We start from the raw sequence: 15,122 nt of genomic DNA, 5'->3' as shown, positions 1-15,122 counted from the left end.
TAAATGTTATCTATTTAGGAATAAGAATATAATATCCATGTGTGTTTTATATTCTCCATATAGAAAATTATGCTCTTCATTTTAATATTTCACCATTACTTTTTGATATTCAGAGATAGACTCATTTAATTTCTTTAGTGTTTTGACATTTTAAAAACATATCATTTGTATTTTGTCCTTTAGCTGAGTGAAGAAAAGCAGGAGTGCTAGGGCTTTCTCTCTGGGTGGCCTGGCAACTTCCTTCACTGTCTCCAGATACTAGAGAGCTGGCTATTCTCAGCACATCATTAGGAAACTGGCATCAAAACTCAAAGTATCCTTTCCCCTGAGCAAGATCATTGTTATGCTTAGTCCCTTAAGAAGAGAAAGCAGCAGAGAGCAGAGTACCTCTGCCAGCATCCAGCCCCATGGCCCAAGCACATCTTTCTGGAATATTACAAAAACAGGGACCTATGTTCCTGCTGACCCTCTGCCTGTGAGTTCTCATTTGCATTTTGTGATATTTGTTGCTGTTTGCCCCAACTCTTTGCAAGAGAAATTTTAATAAGTCATTGTGGGATAACAGCGGCAGGAATTATTAATCTCATTTTACCCATGAGAAACATAAAGTCAGATGGATCAAGTAGAATGTTCAGGGTCACAAATCTAGTGATCAGCATTGATGTGTCACTTGACATTCCTATTCCAAGATAAATTATCAGTGATTCAGGCTTCAGAAAAAAAAAATTGTTAACATATTATGTACTTTATACCAGATCCTTTCACAAGGACTTTACATTTATTGCCACATTTAATACCACAACGAAACTCCAGGATAGGTACTAATAACACAGCCTTTTTACAGTGGAAAAAACTGAGACAAAAGGAAGTTTGATGAGTTCCTCAAAGTCACGTTATTGTTAGCAACTTGCAAAGCTTGAGTTCAAATCTAGATGGTCTGGGTTCAGAGTCCACAGTCTTACTTTCCAGCTGCACTGCAACTCACATGCTGGCTCAAGAACCCTTTTTCAGGGCTGGGAGAGCTACCCAACCATAGCTATTCCTAGGCCACATATCTGGTTGATGTTGAGGAAGAGAAAGAGAAGAATGTCTTCATCAGCAGTCAAGTGGGCATCCAGGTCATCCCCAGAAGCTTGTATTAAGTTGGAGCTTTTGTGTTCCTGAGGTTCCTTTTTGGTTTTAGTTGAGAGATCCGAAAACTATGAATATTTCAGTTTTAATATCATGTACCTAGTATTCCCAGGTTCTTAAATGTTAACACAATATCTTTGTGGATACATAGAACTGACAGTAGAGTAGCATCTCCAATCTATGGGTATTAACATAGCCATAAGTATGAGACATAGACAGACTCAATCTAAGAAAGGGGCAGAAAGGTTATACTACTTTTCCTGATCTGAAAAGCGTGATGCTAGTACCTCTGGTTTCTGAAAGCAGAGTTTATTTTTCTATTCTAGGGTACTCAAAGTCATCAGGAATACAAAGACATAGTCGAAACATTCATATTTTTATGAATTTAATGATAAGATTATTATAAAATACTTTCTTTAAATCATTATCTATAAAATGTTCTTTGTTACAATTATTTTACTAGAATTGTTGATTAGTCACCTAGTGAGTGCCAAGTAGATGAAAGAACAGGTCAAGAAATACTGTTTGTTTAATTTTTTTATTTTTACCTCATTTTAAATATATATATTGAGATGAAGAACGTTTTAAAATGCATGCTGAAAACTAATTAAAAACACACTGAGTGAGTCTTTGTAAAATTGTTTCTGTCAGTTGGTTTGGTAATTACTATGATAACCATCCAAAGATAAGGCTTCTTTTCATTTACCTTGGAGGAGGCTCCAACAAAATTATAATGTTCTTGGACAGAGAAAAAAATATGAGAAATATCATTGCATCTACCACAAAACTAGACTGTGTTTCAGCCATAAGCTGATGATATCCACTTTATAATATTTATCTTTTTTTCAAGATAAATGAAAAGGAACCTTATCTTTGGATGATTATCATAGTAATGAAAAGAAAATTACCAAACCAACGGACAGAAACAATTTGACAAAGGTGCACTCAGTGTGTTTTTCATTAGTTTTCAGCATGCATTTTAAAATGTTCTTCATCTTAATATATATATAATGAAGTAAAAATAAGAGAAATTAAACAAACAGTATGTCTTGACCTGTTCTACTTTCATCTACTTGGCACTTAACTAGGTGACTAATCAAGAATTCTAGTAAAGGATATGATGCAGGAGGTGCATTTGTCCGTTCAAGAAATCTTTGTTAAATCCAATCATATTCCAGTTACTTTGCTAATGGTGCCAGCACGGACACAGTCTTTGCCTCCACTGAGCTCAGAGTCTGTTGGAGAAACAGATACATAAACCGCACAGGTAATTGTGACACCCTGTGTGAGGATGATGATAGAGAGGGCACTGTTGAACCCACAGAAAGAGTATTTTAACGCAATGGAGTGAAGGCAGGAAAGCAAAGAGAAGGAGTTAGGCTTTGGGAGTAAGGCCTGAGCTAAGTCTTAAGTAGAAGTTATCCAGGCAAAGGGCAGAAATAGGGACTGGAAGTAGAAGGGAATTCCAGAAGGAGGTGATGCCAGGAGCAAAGGAAGAGCTGTGACAGCGTGGTGTATGGGAGGTTTGCTAACAATTGGATTCTAATGAACACAGTGTTAGGAAGTGATGGGGGAAAAGGTGACAGACAGGCAGATGGGCCACATATGAATTCTAGGAGGTTGGGCTTTATCCTGTATGTGCCAGTGAGACACTGAACAGGGAACTGATATGGCTAGAATTTTGGTTACATCATTATGACTGCATATGGGATGGAGACAGTTTGGAATACCCTACAATATTAAGAAAGAAAAAGAGAGAAACAATTTGAGAAGTATTCAGTAGTCAAGATCTACACAGTGTGGCATATAGCAATTGATTAGGAGCCAGTTACTTAAGGATAGAGGAGCACTGAGGAAGACCCTCAGTTCTAGGTAGGTGAACTGTACTGTCACTAATCAAGACCAAGGCTATCCTAGAACATGTCTGGGGGTAAAATCAGTTTTGTTTTGAACCTCTTGGATTTGAGGTGCCATGTGATGCCAAGATGGAAATGTCTAGTAGGCAGCTGTTATGTGAGTCTACAGCACAGAACAGGTATCTCTAAGGAATTAAATGTTTGGATTTCTGAACAAATCAACAATCATTAAAATATTTGAGAGGATGAGATTATCTAATAGGGATTTGCCAAGTAATACATCCTATGGGATATAAACATTTAGGTATTATATAGAGAAAGATAAGTCCTTGAAAGAGGCAGACAAAGAATTCCAAAGTATAGGAACCAGAGAGTTTGAAGTTAGGGAGCAGAGAGCCATATAGATTAGTAAATAAAGACTGAATTGTGTCCGCTAAATTTGGAAATACAAAGATCATTGATGAATTAAGCCGGAACTACTCTCATGCAATATTAGGAAAGAAATGCAGATTGCCTACAGTTGAGAAATAAATGGGAGACAAGAGCTACACTTTAGGAAGCTCTGTTGAAAAGAGGAAGAAAGAGACAAGGTGGTGGCTATAGAGAGAAGTAGGGACAATAGATGGCTTTTTTTTTTGATGAGAGAGATAAGCCTAAGTTTTGGCTAAGGGCAAGAAAAGAGAAAAAAGAAACAAGTTGAAGATATAAGAGAGAAATCCTATGTATGACCAACAGAGCAAGAGCCTACAATGTAACTATGGAACTGGAAGCAGGAGAAATGAACAGGGCACACCTCATTTTCTGTGATTAGAAGAAAAGTGAGAATAAATGTGCATGTTGATAAAAGTGTGGGTGGGTAGGACAAGAAAGTGAGGAGCCTCACTCCTGATGGCCTTGAGTTTCTTAGTAATGTAGCAGTCAGATTAGCTTCTATGCCATCCTTACTATTCACTTATGCATTCGACCAACTGGTTCAGTAACCTCAACGCATTGGTTGGTGAGGGAGACATGGTTTTTGACTGTAGTATTTAGTGGGATTTGAAGATACACAAATGTGTAGTAACAATAGAGTGTAACAAGTGCCTTTACAAGAGACGTAGAGATTATGGGAGCTCATAGGATGTTTGCCGACCATGATGAACTGTCTCATATGGCTCTATTGTGACAAACTATAATTTTAATTATATTTTATCATTTTGTTTGCATATTCTTGGGCATTTTTCCCACAAAAACTTGAAGGTAACATTGGTCAATTAAATTGTGGTGAATTCATCGTGTAATATTACGCAAGAATAAAGACAGTGACAAGAGCTATGTTAATTAAGTTGAAAAGATGTTCAGTACTTATTATTGAATGAAAAATAAAAACAGATTGTCTAACAGTGTATGTGGCATAATGTTTAAAAGTAAATTATAAACCAAGAAATCAGAAAGAAGCAATTGACTATGTATAATGTTGTATCAATGTTAATTTCCTGATTTGATAATTATGTTGTGATACTATTAAGAGAATGTTCCTGTTTGGGGATAATGTGCACTGAAGTATGTAGCAGCACCATGTTTGTAATTTACTTACAAGTGCTTTAGAAATATAACAATAATGATATCATATATTACATATGTGTGTTTGTGTGTGTATATATATATGTATGTATTTATATATAAAAAACAGAGAGCTGAAGCAAATGTGAAAAAACAGTAACATTTGGGGAAATGTAGGTGAAGATTATATATATATTTTTACTATTCTTATAACTTTTCTGAAACTCTGTAATTATTTCTAAATTTAAAAATTTACCAGGCAGGGGGAGGCAATTGGATGGTCTAGCCTAGGTTTCCAGAATAAAGCCATGTAGGTTACCACACAAAACATATGCTTTTCTTTCCTTTTAGTTTAATAAATTCATAAATTAACTTTCCAATTGCAAAGTGCCAGTCTTTTCATTTGTATGGCAAGTAAGCAAGGTAACCTGAATAGGGAAGAAGCAGCTACAATCAGGATTCCACACGTCCTTGAATATCTACCTCCATTGGTCTGTTTTCAGAACCCCAAATTTCTCCTTCCTTTTTTCTTGCAGCAGGAAAACCTAAAAGAATAACTGTGGTTCTCCCTGTGTGCCCAAAGTCTGAAGATTTCCTAAGCAGGATAAGAGCATAGGAACTGAGAGGTGGGTGGACATTCAAAGGTAAGGAGTGGAAAGCACCAAAGGTCTTCCAGGACAAAAGAGAAGATATGAGGAAAAGAAGAGACAAGGTTTGGTGGATGCTCTCAATCTACAAAGGAAACATCTGTATATCCAGTACCCAGAGGGTGGCACAATGTGTCACAATGCTGGATTGTTAATTGACATAGAATCATCCAGACCAGAACAATTGGCACACATTCCCAAAACTGCTTTGTATGTTTTATGTTTAATAAACATACAATTTTTTTAACAATTGTAATTTTTCTTGTGTTTTGGGTGCGTATGTGTTTTCATCTGTTCTCTTTCTTCTGTGTTGAAATTTTTACAATGAGCATGTATCACTTTTACATTTGAAAAAAACTTCTCAAAGTATTTATTGTATGTGATGGTTAATTCTATGTGTTAACTTCTCTAAGTTATAGTTCCCAGATGTTTGCTCAAACATCACGCTAGATGTTTCTGTTAAGATACTTTTTAGATTTAAATCAATAGACTTTGAGTAAAACATATCACCCTCTATAATGTGAGTGAACTTAATGTAATCAGTTGAACTCTTTAATAGAAAAAAAGTGACCTCTCTCAAAGACGAGGGAATTCTGTTAGCAAACAGCCGTTGGACTCCAGCTGCAGCATCAATTCTTCTCTGGTTTCCAGCCTGCCTGCCTACCCTGTAGATTTTGAACTTGCCAGCCTCCACAGTGAAATGCACCAATCCTTAAAATAAATATTAATATCTTTAGATAGGTAGATAGAAAGATAGATATCTACACATCCTGTTGGTCTGTTTCTCTGCAGAACTCTAACTAATACATATTATGAACAAAATAAGAATCAATGGGCCAGGGATATTGAAGGAAAACATATGACTAAATTTAATAAACAGGAAGTGGACAGAGATTCATTCTTTGTAACATTAATTCAAAAGGCACTAAACCCACAGGTAACACATACTAAGTCTGAAACAAATATATACAAAAATTGAAATGAACCAATTTTACATCTTCACTGGATATAATCAAACATCTTGAAAATATTCTATCATTGTTTACTCTTTATTCTTAGAGCCTATAGACAATGTCTAAAATTCAAAATTTTTTGAATCTTTGTTCTTCAAATTCAAAACACATCACTGTATAATTATGATGGAAAAAAATATACTATGAGGGCTGACCAAGAGAAGAGTATAAAATATATTAACAAACCATTTAATAATTGTCACATATATGTGAGTATAAAGCATTGAGATGTTACACTTTAAAAGCTAATGATAAGAACTGGAAAAATCATTTTTTATTCAGAATTATTGATGTGAAAAATATTCAAACCTTGTCACTTTGAACTATAATTTAAATTATATTTTCAACATTTTTCTTGCCTATTTTGAGACACTTTTCCTCATAATTTAAACAGCATTATAGATAATTTATTTTAATGTTAGAATTTTTGTGTATTCTTGTGTAATGTTAGAATTTGTGTATTAACTTCAGATGAGTTCACTTTTCTTTATCTTTAGTAATCCTATCCAAAAACATTGGCTATATTTCCAACATTCATTAAAATTTTACTGCCTTCCTCATGAATACCTTCCTTCTTAAGTTTATTCTTAAATTCTATATTTGTCTCTATTCTGCATGGATTCTTTTTAATTTTTAGTTTTCTAGAACTATTGAATTTTGTATTCCTTGGGGGAGGCATAACAAATTTAATAAATACATTCATAAGCTAAACAAATTTTAAATAAGTAAAATATAGAGTATTTGACAAAATAATTTGTACAGGTATTTGAAAAAGTTATAAGTACAATGGAAAAAAACAGAAAACATAAGAAGTACACTTCTTGAATTTTTAGATAGAATGATTAGAAAAAGTTTCATATTTAAGGAAAGATTTGAGGGAAGTCAGAAACAAAACTTATAGATATCTGGGGAAGAAAATTTCCGTCAGAGGATGTAGCATTTGCAAAGATCGTGAGGTGGGAATGTGCCTCAGAATGTTCACAAAACAAAAAGACGTCAGGGTGTCTAGAGTAAAAGCAAGAAATGAGAGAGCTATGGGAGATAAGATTTGACCTGCCAGACTGTGCAGGTCATTATAAGGACAGTGGTTTGTATTCTGAGCAGACCAGTGGGATAAAAGCAGGGAAGTAACCTCTTTCTGAGGCAGCTAGAGGAAGGCTTTCAACGCTCCAAACTACTAGGGCTCTCCTAAACAGAGAAACATGAAGGTCAAGTTCTTATTGTCTATCCATTCCCACCTTTCTATATCCCAGAGAAGATAAAATAAAAAGTCATAAATCAAAATTAAGCTATTTCTGTATGCCAGCAGATAACATTCATTACAAGTATTTATTTGATTTTGGTATTATACAATGAACTTTGTACAACAAATAGTATTATTCAACAAATATTATCTTAACGTAGACAACTGGCAAACCAACAATCCAAAAAGTCTTGGCTGGGTACAAAGAAGCTTTAGCTACTTCACAGAGCTATCTATGACTGTGGAATCACAGTTGTTTAAATCAAGGAGCACCGATGTGATAAAAACAATAACTAATATCTTTTCAGCACTTTTTTATTTGCTATGTATTAGGCCAAATCTACACATATGGTTATCCCCAGCCTCAAACAACCCAGTGTGGTAAGCATTACTCATATTTTGCTATTATAGAGGAGGAAATATATAGAAGCACACACATGTCAGGTGGCAGAGCTGGTTTTGTCTGACTCCAAACTCAGGTGATTTAACCTCACTATTTACAAAACCACTAAAAAAGTTGGAGATATCCAAACCTAAGGGATACAAAGCACTTGCAAAGATATAAAACTTGTATTACAAAATTCTCAATTCCAGCTGGCCTATTTAGACAGAGAAGGTCAATTCAAGAAGTGAGTATCATGCAGCTTTCAACAGAAGAGAGGTATATAGAAGCAGTTGTCTATTCTAACCTTTGCCCAGATGCTGCAGGCCAAGAATTACATTTTTAACTCCAGGACACTGTCTCTCCCTTCTATATAGAGGACACTTTATTCTGCCTCTGCTTTTCATTCTGTCTCCTGAAAACCAAAGGATATTTTGAAAAGGTGAAATATATTATATTAACTTGAAATTCTCAGAAGAGAGCGAGAAAAGCAATAGAATGAATGCACTGTTCCCACCTTCCCAAATGTGAAAACAGCAGCAGTAGTAGCAGATAAGTTCATTCCATGGTTGAAGTATTGTGTATGACCTCTTGCTCTAAGAAGCAAACTTCTCTAATCTCCTCTCAGGTTAAACTGAGAGGTAGGCAGAGATCATGTAGGTCTGGAGTCCTCTGTATGATATATTTAATAACTGCCAGGCAGCCCTTTGTGACAATGCATAAGGTAATCCTTGAAAGCTTCTGAAAACGTGCGATGATTAGACAGTAATATCTTACATCAACCGAAACTCTGTTGTCCTCCCTTGAAAATTCTAATCCTTGCTTTCTGCTCTAACACACTGAGCTGCAAAGACACTTCTAGTTCAAATGATTCAAGACAATGTTCTCACTCATCCTCCATCCTAAATCTTCAATTCTCTGTGCTAAATATCCCCAGGTTTAGCTCTTTTTCAAATGAAGCCAAGTCTAGATGCTCTCTCACTCTAATGGCTATTCTTTAAGACATTCTTACTTTCTACATCCCCATTTGAAATGAGTTGCCAATAACTAAACATATTTCAGCTACATTCTCATCAGTGCAGTATGCTAATCTACTAATGTAGATTCTGTCAGTATCAATTTCTTTGGCAGCCACATGAGATGGCTGACTCCTACTGAGCATGGAGCTGGCTAACTTGTTTATTTGCATGTTTGTTTATTTTGCGTGAAAGATTTCAATTTACTATTTAACTAGTTTTTAAAAAATTAAGGATTAAAGATGTATTTCAAGAGGAGTTTGAAAGGATCTTTATGATCATTAACTATGATTTTTTTAAAACTTAAATGTTATACTTTTAATTAATTTATTTTAATTTTATGTTGTGAGTTTTCTCCCAACTCTTTCTGTGCTAATAGTAGTTAGCTGTTTAGAAAAAAAGAGATAGGGTTAGCAGTTTGATTAAAGATATATAAACCAAAGTGGACTTATGGAGAAGTGACTCATATCTTATTCATTAAGAATTAAAATTTCTTTTTTTGTGTATGAACTGTAATGTTCCCAAGGTTTTAGAGGATTTATATCAGCAAATGGCCAGAGTCGATGTGTCTTTTTGAAGAATTAGTATCTATCTATATGTACAAGTTATGGTTTGAATGTTTGACCCTTCCAAAACTCATGTTGAAGTTTAATTTCCATTGTAAGGGCATTAAAAGTAGGACTTTTTAATGAAAGCAGGATTAAGTCACGTGTACTCCACCCCCACAAGTGGGACTGGTGCTCTTATAAAAGGGCCAGTTTAGTTTTCTTTCTTCTCTCTCTTGCCCTTCCACCTTCCACCAAGGAATGACATAAGAAGGCCCTTGCCAGATCCCAGTCCCTTTATCTTGGACTTCCCAGTCTCCAGAACTGTGAGTCAGTAAATTTCTGTTCATTGCAAATTACCCAGTCTCAAGTAGTCTATTACGGCAGCAAAAATGGACCAAGATAGTACATGTATTGTGGCAAATCAGAGCTATTACACATTTCTTAGATAAAATCATCTTTAAGCATTTATCTTTTAAATTTTATTCATGAATTTTCAAATCATTGACGTTGTGATCAACTCTTTCACCATGTAAGAGGTACCTTTCAACTACCAAAACATAAGTACAAGACTTATATAACCACTACTTGGAAATTATGGCTACAGTTGGAAAAAGAATTAAAGCACTATGAACTTCTAGACACAACCTAAAACTATGAGATTATTTAATCATTTATTTATACAGATACCCTAATATTGTCATAGTTATTTTAGATTTTACTTTAGAAACTCTGCTTATGGTCAGGTTTTCACTGGAGGCAGTAGTTACGGCATACCTTTGATTTCAGCCATAGACATGACAGTATTTGGATTAGCCAAGTAATGTTCTTAAGTTAAAGTCTGAGCACACATGGCATAGCTGAAATCATAGAATGATATGCTGCTTTGGAAACATTTCCTACAAAATATGAGCTATTTATTAGCTAAAACTGAAGATGAAACAATATAAATTCAACCAGGCCCACTTGCCAAGAATTAATATTAGCCTTCTAATCAGAAAGACATAAATTTTGCTACAGGTCCCACTAATATTTCTTCTTCTGTCCCAATACTCCCCTCACTTCTGAGACTCAAAAGATTCACATTTCATTCATTGAAAACTCACTAATACCCCTGAAGTTTTACTCATAAAATATTTAATATAGAGTTTTAGAATATGCAGCATACATGAAATTTTCACTTAATTTATCTTATTTGAATCTCACAATATTATGGGGTAGATAAGAAAGTTATTATTTTCTCCATTGCGTAGACAAAAATACTGAACCTAAGAGAAGTTAAATAACTTGATGAAGGTCATTCACCTAGTCAATAGTGGACCAAGAATTCAGCCCCAGCCTTTAACACATTGACTGCCACACTAGAAAACAAAAATTTCCCTGGGGTCACAGTGTTTTATTACGAAATAGAATAAAAACTTCAAAAACAAAACAATCTTTTCTGATTTAATGAAAAATTTGTTATTTTTTATTGTTTTCTGTGTGTGAGTTATGTGCAACTTACGTGGTACTAGAATCCATTTATAAACTGCACACCAATTGAGTCGTATGTGACTCACAACGTACTTATTGAATTTGTTTTGGGAAATTGAGTCTTCATATGCTTCATGAAGCCCTAGGCTCAAAACTAGCATGAGTGAAATACAACTCACATGGCAGTTAATGTGTTAATGTTTTCTAGCACTTGTTAGTTACTATAAAACAGAAGGAATAGAGCAGTGGTTCTCAACCCTAACTGCACATGAGCATTACCTGAGAAAATTTTTTTTAAGTACCAATTCTTGGACCTAACCTGTTAAAATTCTGATTTAATTTTTCTGCAGCTCTGACATTGGCGTTTATTAAAAAATTCCCACATAGTTCTATGCACATTTGTTGTTGATAACAAATGACAGAGTGTGTCTATGTGCTCAGCCTCTGCAGTAGTAAGACAGACTGGCTTGAGATCCTGGCTCTACCATGAAGTAGAGTGTGACCTTTGGGAGAATATTAATCTCTCTGTATGTTGATTTCCAAATCTGTGAATTGGGTGTCATAACAGAATCTACTAAATAAAAGTCCTGGGAAAACAAAATGTAATAATATATATGATTCACTTAGCACAGTCTTGAGCAAATAGTAACCACTAATAAATATTTTCCTGATCATTATTTATTTCTTGCAACAACACTTTAAGTTAGAAGATTTGGATTTAAAATTGGAAGACTGAAGCCCAAAGGTAGTTATGACCTAGGGAAATCGTTCAGTTTCCTGGGACTAGGAGAATTGCCAGGACACAAAATGCTAAAGTCAGAAAGTTCTGGGCAAACCATAAGTTCCTTTGACTTCAGATTTGAGCCTTTTCTAGGATGCTATACTTCTGTGCAGTGGTGAGAACTTCACAGGGACAGAGACTGCCTTTTTATTGATTATTTCCCCACAAAAAAAGCACTCTGCCCAACCCCCTCTCAATAATCATCCATTTCTGAAGAATTAATTTAGTAATTAAAACATTATTTGACTAACTGGTAGATTAAAACTAACAAATACATAATAAAAGTAATTCATGTGATACAGATATTTTTATATTTATAATTCTCTTCTACCAATCATTTGCTTAAGAGTTATCTGCTAGTCTACAGACTTCTTTACTATATTGACCTTACACTTAGCTTATCTTTTCTTATTAGGAATTGTATAATATAGTGAATTGCATGTAGTCGCCTAATCCTGGGAAGGGTTATCTTCTCCAAGCTTTGGCTTCCTTACCAATGAAATGGAAATAATAAGACCTACATCACATGTTTGTTTTGAGTATTAAATGAGATAACAAATGCAAAGCATCTGGCACACTGCAGCATCTGGTGCAGCTCTGTACACAATTTTTAGACAAGTTTATGCTTTATCTGTGTGTTTGAATTAAATTGTCTTCTTGTTTCTAGGGACCTGAGACTCCCCTCTCCAACTGGAAGATACTGAGGCAGGAAGCCCAACTGGCATTTGGAACACAGCCACAGCAAGCAGACTGGTCCCTTCTGGGGCCTCTTTGACCCTACTGGCCTGAGATTCCCTTCCCCCAGTGGGAGGTATCTGGAAGCCCAGCAGCCCAGCATGGGGATACCCCTTCCTCACATCATTATATCAACTTGAGACTCATTTTCATAAAATTCATTTCCATGTTTACCTATTAATGAACTGCATTACTATTCTCTCTTGCAAGATGTTTTAATATTCTTAAAAAATGGATTAGCTTTCATTATTAGAATGCTCTCTAAGCACCTACTGCATGCCTGTGGGTCTTAGACACGTGACAATTGTATACTGCCATACAATCCTTAATATTCTCAGGCCGCCTGGTCTCACATTGCCTCCTCATTCCCTGACCTTCCTCTGCTCTTCTCTACCCACGAAGGGTGGCAAAATCTAGCTATTGTTGAAAAATACAAGGTAATAGTAACCACAATTCTTTCATTTTTCCTTTCATAACACAAGGATTTTTTTGTTTTGTTTTTAGAAATAGTGTATTCATACAATCCGTACAGCTTGGAGGGTGAGCAAAAATGTATAAATATGGGAAAGATGTGAAATCAGGGACTGAGAGAGTGAATATTGAGGAATATTGAGGTGCAGTGGCAGCAAGCGGTGGCTAGTGAGGAGGCAGCCAGTTGTTATTACATCCTGAGAGCCACAAAGGGGAATGTCTATCACCTATACCCAACCCAGGGTCTCCTACACTCAGATCTCCAAGGTGTGAGACAGAGACCACATGCTTCTGAGTCAGTTTTATTTTGTTTTTTTCACAGATTGAAAAAATATTTTTTTTAATGTTTTGTACTTTCAAAAGGAGACATTATTTGACTATTAATCCTCATTTTGACGTTCAAGAAGTCTGAATATATGGCTCATAGCAGACACTTAAAATTTTTTACCTGGTGATGGAAATTATAATAGAAAAATGATTTGATGTGTTTCAACTTTCTTGTTCCCTTTGCCAAAGGATGAATTTATTACCTTTTCAAATTTTGAGATCTGAGTGATGTTCTTATCTAAGTAAGCTCTGAATCTTCTACAATTTTGTTAGTCATCTAGCTCTAGATTCTTCCTCTCTGCAAAACAATCTAGTCAGTTGAAATAATTGTTATCTTGTCCGTCCTACAATATGATATGTTTACATTGTATACAGTGTAATACAGTATCGTAACATTTCAGAATAGACATAGGTGAAATATACAGTATATATTAATATAAAATAAAGCATTTTCAGACTCAATTTAAAATCTAAATATAAAGATCATTTTAGAAAAGCAATCTGCAGTATCATTTTGGGACTATCAAGGCCCATACTTTACTCCGAGGGTAAACAAAGGCTTAGGATGGGGTTAGAGAGGAAGTTGCCTGAGGAAGGCCTGTAAGAATTAAAATTTAAATGAAATGAACTCATCAAATGAAGGGCAAAGTGGTAAAATAGTAGATCATGACTGTAGTGAATTACATTTGCTTTTGCAAACTTATTCTTAACTTTCTATTATTTGATACTGTTATGGTCTAACTGAAATACCAAAACCACGTAAGGTATGATGAACACCTTAAAGGGAATAAGTGATTTACTACATTAAATTACTAAATGAAAGCTTTCTAACAGGACTTCCAAGAAATTTTCTGGCTCAAGAGATTGTAAAAGAAAATGGAAGGAAGAATAAATTATAGGAAAGTGAAAAACTGTTTTTACAATTTTCTTCAGACTAGACTTAGTTTTGACAAAATATTCAGAAAGTAAATTAGAAGTTAATAAAAAGCAGTTTCTACCCAAGCCACTAAAATGTGTTGAAAAATATTTAAAGTACATTACTTTGAAGGAGCATCAAATTTTCAGCTTGCCCAAGGCAACCTATTAGGCTGCCTTCATTTCTGCCTCTAGATGAACCAACTAATGATACAACTATCTTAAGCTAACAGAGATGTGTGTTGAAGTTCCCCTCTGATATAAGTAGTTAATATGCTGTGAAGAAATGGATGAAAGATGAATTAAATTATAAGTCAATATAACTGCATTTCATTCAACTACCAGAATGTGGATCACACATTTGACAAAAGATATATGTCCACAAATATTCATTGCAGTATTGGGCTTTTTAAAGTTTAAGAGCTTTCAGACTTCCACATGTAGCAATATAAAGTGATTGATTATTGATTTAAAAACATAATTACAAAAAGCCACTATTTGAAAAAAACTTTTTTTTCTTCTCTTAATTTCTGTAAAAGACAACTGATTGTTCAAGCCAAAACGATAACAATGTATATGGATTTTATATCTTATGCTCACTTAAAATGGCACAAAAGATTGAGGAACTGAAATGTTCTGCTTCAAATTTATTAATTTTGTATTAAGCAGTACAATATTAACTCTAAGTAGAGTGTGGTTACATAAGAGCAACCAGTAAAAAATAATGGTAATAAAAGTAAATACAAATAGATGTACCTAAAAAGCATCAAAGAAAGCAAAATCAAATGAAATAATGTGGTTGCTGTAAAGAGAAATATTCAAGTTAGAGCATCAACACATCATTTGAAAAAGAGCTAAAACTGGGGATATTTAGCACAGAGAATTGAAGATTTAGGATGGAGGATTGTTAGAGCCGGTTCCCCTCGGCCCCGGGAACAGAAAGACAGAGTCACTGAGGCTGCAAAAAGGCAAAAGAGTTTTATTGACTAGCTCGAGCTAGGGTCCAAGCCCCGAGCACCAAGGCAGTGGTCTCTTTCCATGGGCA

Source organism: Lemur catta, chromosome 1, assembly GCF_020740605.2.
Source record: "Lemur catta isolate mLemCat1 chromosome 1, mLemCat1.pri, whole genome shotgun sequence".
Classification (NCBI taxonomy): domain Eukaryota; kingdom Metazoa; phylum Chordata; class Mammalia; order Primates; family Lemuridae; genus Lemur; species Lemur catta.
The sequence above is the reverse complement of the archived record's forward strand: the minus strand, read 5'-3'. Positions refer to the sequence as shown.